This window comes from Camellia sinensis, chromosome 1 (assembly GCF_055761805.1).
Source record: "Camellia sinensis isolate YWXY chromosome 1, ASM5576180v1, whole genome shotgun sequence".
NCBI lineage: Eukaryota > Viridiplantae > Streptophyta > Magnoliopsida > Ericales > Theaceae > Camellia > Camellia sinensis.
Window position 1 is genome coordinate 199,383,695 of NC_138961.1, and position 5,975 is coordinate 199,389,669.

Below are 5,975 nucleotides of genomic sequence, written 5' to 3' on the forward strand. Positions count from 1 at the left end.
ACTTCAATTGCAATTCTGGAAATTCCAGAATTTACGTTGTCCGCTCAAGCGAGGAAAGTCTCGCTCGAGCGTGAAAATCGAGCTCCCAGAAGTTTTTCAAATTTTACAGTCCGCTCGAGTGACCAAAGTGGCGCTCGAGCGAAGACCCCATTTTCAGCATATTTTGAAAAATTACATTTAGTTCACATTTTTATTCTCATCTCTTTCCAAAGCATTCTAGACATGATTTATTGCTCAATAAAGATTAATAAACTACCAATCAACATAAATTAGTTAGTTAAAGAATGAATCATTGATCTAGTGGTAATTATTTAAGAAGCCAAGTAAAAGATCAATCTATTTGGAAAAGAAGGGCTTAGTAATGAAAGAATATGTGAAATAAGAACCTGATTTATTTGAATGAGAAAGGATAAGCGTAGTTGTCACAACCCAAACCCGCCCCTATAGGTTTAGCATCGTAACCGGCCAGTAATCTTGGGATTACCGAAGGCCTCTGAGACAGATTAACATAATATTAGGGGCTAGTGGAAGCAAATAGCAAATATACAACGTCCGTTGAGCTGTGCAGACTTATATGAGACAGAAAAATTTTAAACTTTTTATGTGCATCATACACATTATCTTTAAGTCATAATATAGATACAGATCAGACAAAAATGACTTAGCTCTTTTTTCAAAATACACAGGACTTGTTTAACCAAACAAGAAAATAGAACTTAAACTTTAAATCACATAGCCATAAACACTTGACACATCCGGAACCTCCACGGGAGGCATATAGGTTGGCTGACAAAAACAGATTCTAGGCAGATGCCTCTAAGCCTGGCCACGTGCCTGATCACCTACATACATAAATAATACAGTGAGCTAGAGCCCAGTGAATAATAACAAAGTAAAGGGTTTTAATGAATAAGTCCGTACAGATTCAAAATTCATAATTTGTCCAGATCATATACAGAAATCATAAGTCATGCTTACATTTACGTGATACATCCATTAGCATTAACAGAGCAGATACGGAACAGATACATACACATGAGGGTTACGAATAACCAGTTCCATAAAGGAACCTCCGGATTCAGGTAACAGAACAGAAGCTAAGCCCCCATGACGGGGCCTCCGGTACAGGTAACAGAGTGCTGACAGATTAAGTTCCATAAAGGAACCTCCAATACCGGGTAACAGCTAACAGATATCACATGATGCTAAGGATGTCACGAATAGATATCAGAAATTGGACAATTATTTATTGTACAGAACATATCATTTCAGAAAACAGATCTCATTTTGTCATACAGAAAATAAGTACAGTTGAACACAACTTTACTAAGTTATTACTCACAGATAGCCGCAGAAGCAAATTAGACAGACTGAACATATCAGATAAATCAGGCAGACAATGGCGCGTGACCTACACAAGCACATAACATATACACATTGAAATACAATATTACTCCCTTGATCAAACTTGACTTTTTTAGTCTTCTTCCGTCTAAATAGTCCGAAGTTCTACTACGCTTATTCTTTCTCATTCAAATAAATCGGGTTCTTATTTCACATATTCTTCCAATATTAAGCCCTTCTTTTCCAAATAGATTGATCTTTTACTTGGCTTCTTAAACAATTACCACTAGATCAAAGATTCATTCTTCAACTAACTAATCTATGTTGAATGATAGCTTATTAATCTTTATTGAGTCATAAATTATGTCTAGAATGCCTTAGAAAGAGATGAGAATAAAAATGTGAACTAAATGCAATTTTCCAAAACATGCTGAAAATGGGTTTCCGCTCGAGCGCCACTTTGGTCGCTTGAGCGGACTGCAAAATTTGAAAAACTACTAGGAGCTCAATTTTCACGCTCGAGCGAGACTTTCCTCGCTCGAGCGGACAACATAAATTCTAAAATTTTTAAAATTATAGTTGAAGTTCATATTTGATATTCAAAGCCTCAAAACATGTATTTTTGGTACACAAAAATGGAGAACCATTGTATAATTTAGTAAACATTCTCAATTAGAAATCATTTATTCAAAATCATGCTCTAGTTGACCAAATTTAGATTTAACTCATCTTCTTCATATCAAACTCAATTTTAAGCCCACAAATTTTAAAACACGAATGAAACTTTCAAATCTCTTGAAAAATTCATAATGTACGTACAATTGGAACTCAATTTCATGTTAGGACAAATAAATTCCACCCAAAGTAATTAATTTCTAAATTAATTTTCATACATTTGATCATAGCTTCAATTTCTCATTTTCTCTTTAATTACATAAAATTGGCCTCAAGTTCTTTTTATTTTCCTTGAAATCATGAAATTGGAGTCATGAAACTTCTTATAAATTTTCCAACTAATTTCCATAATCTTAAACTCAACTTAATTTGTAATCAAAATATGTTTAATTCAAATAAAATCTTAAATTACATTACATGCATGGATTAAAAATCTAATTATAAAATCAAAGCTTTCTCTAGCATTAGGATTAATTCTAATTTTCCACAAACTTGATGTTCATAAAACATTTCCTTTTTCTCTTCAAAATATGAGATTGAATTAATCCAAATCCTTCAAAATTCATGATGTATGCATCATTAGAGTATTAAACTTGTAAAATTTATTCATGCATGTAACAAATGGAATTTAATCTCATGCAAGATTACAAAATTAAAGTCAAAATAATTGATTTCTAATTTAATTTCCATAAATTGAACATAACTCCATTTATTCATCATCTTGCTAACTTCTTCTATTTATATGAAATTGAACCAAAGTTTAACAAATTTAAGAACTCATGATTCATACTCTTGGTCCTAACTTGATTTTACATGCAAACCCAAATTTAATCTCATAAGTCTTTTTACATATGAATTAAATCTAAAACTTTGAAATTCTAACATGCATGTAAGGATGAACCTCAAATTTATGAAGAACAATAAAAATCAAACTCAAACTAACTAATTTTCAAATTTATTTCCATAATCCTACACTTAACTTGATTTTCTTCATCTTCCTTCTCATTTCTTTTTGATTACATGAAATTGAATCTAATTCCCTCTTCTTCTTCTTTTTTTCCAGCTTTTAAGTGATTAATCTAAAAGATTTGAACTTAAATTTCATACCTAGAGTTCTTGAGTGGTGAATTTCCTTTGAATTTTCCCTTTCCTTTCTTTAAACCCATGCTTCCTTGAGCTCCATCTTTCTCTCCTTGACATAGAGCAACTCCCCCATTTTATTTTATTTCCCAGCAACTAAGTGCCTGGAACACTTTCTCTCTCTCTCACATGGGTTTCCAGCAGAACACCCAAATAAGCCTTCATCCAAATATTTCAACATATACACACACACAAGCACACCTCTCTTGTTGACACATATAGCACACGTGCACCTTGGGTCAAGCTTCCAGCACATCACTTATACATATGCACACAATCAGATTTCTCAATACCCCACACAAGTTTCTCTGCACACTCACACACAATTCTAATTTGTTCCATAATTTAATTTAGAGTAATGCTAGAGACCCCAAATATTCTACCAAAAATTTTACCAAATGTCTCACATGGGTGTGGGACCCACACAATGTGGGTCCCATGTGGGTCCCACACCAATGTGAGACATTTGGTAAAACTTTTGGTAGAATTTTTGGGACCTCTAGCATTTTTGTTTAATTTATGTTTAGGATTAATTCAATTAAGCATCACTTAATCTTAATAAATCTTAATCAACACATTATTAAATTAATTATAACAAATCATAAATCTCTCATAATTTAATTAATCTATTTGACTTCCATTAGAGCCTAATTAAATATATTTAAATTTATCAATCTGAATCAGATTTTAAATCAATATCCCAAAAGGCTCCAATTATTAAATTGAACTTATTATCATCCTTAATTTTGTTTTCTTAAATCATCTAGGCCTTCAACTTCTGATTAGATTCCAAATTTTCGTCAATCAAATTACATATTCATATTAGACACCCTATAAATAAATTTAATTCGTAATAATTACAATTCTCAATTTTCATAATTTAATTAGCTTGATTAACTCCAATTAGGATCTAATTAATCGAATCTCAATTTTACTAAGCTGAAACGAATATTTAATTAAACTTCTAAATGGGTCCGTAATTAAAATTAAATTGATTCAACTTCCTAACTTCACTTCCTTAAGCCATTTGGATCCTTAATTTCTAATTTCAAAATAAATCTTTAATAAAATCATATACGGGTCAGATCCCACAATTCTCATAAATCCCAACTTAAATTATAATACTCGACAATTAAATTTCAAATTCTCTTAATTAATCAAGTACTAATCATTATACGTGATGGGGTCGTTACAGTAGTAGAATTTCGGACTATTTTGACGGAAAAAGACTACAAAAGTCAAGTTTGATCAAGGAAGTAATATTGTATTTCAATGTGTATATGTTATGTGCTTGTGTAGGTCACGCGCCATTGTCTGCCTGATTTATCTGATATGTCCAGTCTATTTGATTTGCTTCTGCAGTTATCTGTGAGTAATAACATAGTAAAGTTATGTTCAACTTTATTTATTTTTGGTGTGATGAATTAAGATCTGTTTTCTGAAATAATATGTTCTGTACAATAAATGATTGTCCAATTTCTGATATATATTCGTGACATCCTTAGCATCATGTGATATCTGTTGGCTGTTACCTGGTATCGGAGGTTCCATCATGGAACTTAATCTGTTTGCACGCTGTTACCCGTACCGGAGGCCCCGTCATGGGGGCTCAGCGTGTTTATTCTCTATTACCCAGATTCGGAGGTTCCTTTATGGAACTGGTTAGTCGTAACCCTCACGTGTCTGCATCTGTTCTGTATCTGCTCTGTTAATGCTAATGGATGTATCACGTATACTTAAGCATACCTCGTGATTTCTGTATATGATCTGGACAAATTATGAATTTGATATGAAACTGAATTATGATTTCTGAATCTGTACGAACTCATTCATTGAAACCCCTTTACTTTGTTATTGTTCACTGAGCTTTCGCTCACAGTTTATATTATGTATGTAGGCGAGCCGGCACGTGATCAGGGCCAGAGTTGACGGCCTTCATTTCTGTTTTTGTCAGCCAACCGTTGTGCCTCCCGTGGAGGTTCCGGATATGTCAAGTGATTGTTGCTAAGTGATTTAAAGTTTAAGTTCTGTTTTCTTGTTTGGTTAAACAAGTCTTGTGTATTTTGAAAAAGGGGCTAAGTCTTTTTTGTCTGATCTATATATATATATATATATATATATTATGACGTAGGGATGATGTGTATATATGTATATAAAAAGTTTAAAATTTTTCTGTCTCATATAAGTCTGCACAGCTCAATGAACGTTGTATATTTGTTATTTGCTTCCGCTAGCCCCTAATATTATGCTAATCTGTCTCAGAGGCCTTTGGTAATCCCAGGATTACTGGCCGGTTATGATACTAAACCTATAGGGGCGGGTTTGGGTCGTGACAGGAGAGTTACTTTTTTTTTTTTATAATCAAATTAAGGAAGCACTTTATCTTTTCATCAAATTTGTAGGTGATCGTTGAGCCGAACATCCTACTTGACAATTGGGTTTGGAATGAGTTAGGGTGAAAATTTACTCTTATCGAACGATGAGCCGAACGATAGGCCGAATTGTTAAAACCCGTTGGAGTGCATCATATAAAATTAAGTTTTTTTATCAATTTTTTATTTAAATTTAATAAAAAATTTGGGTAAACGTTGGCGATAATCTAACACTTTCAAAGTAGATTATGGATAGTTTGAGAAGGAGATAAAATAGTCAAAAATAAAAAAATAAAAAAATACTAAAATTGATGCATATCATTAAACTTAAAAATTAGATATAATTTTTAAATTTGTATAATAATCCTTTTTACCATATTACTTCATCTAATAAGTAAAAAAAAAAAAAAATCAATTAAAATAGCGAAATTATAATCAGATAGT

The 5,975-nt window shown here is 32.3% G+C and overlaps 1 long non-coding RNA gene across 1 annotated transcript; it reads right to left on the minus strand.

The window, feature by feature from the left end:
- Nucleotides 1-573: 573 nt before the first annotated feature.
- LOC114305398 (uncharacterized) lies at nt 574-3,310 on the minus strand. The gene is made up of 2 exons (XR_014329257.1): nt 3,127-3,310; nt 574-842 (listed from the first exon to the last, which is right to left on the minus strand). It is a non-coding gene; the product is annotated as an uncharacterized LOC114305398 (long non-coding RNA).
- Nucleotides 3,311-5,975: the final 2,665 nt, after the last annotated feature.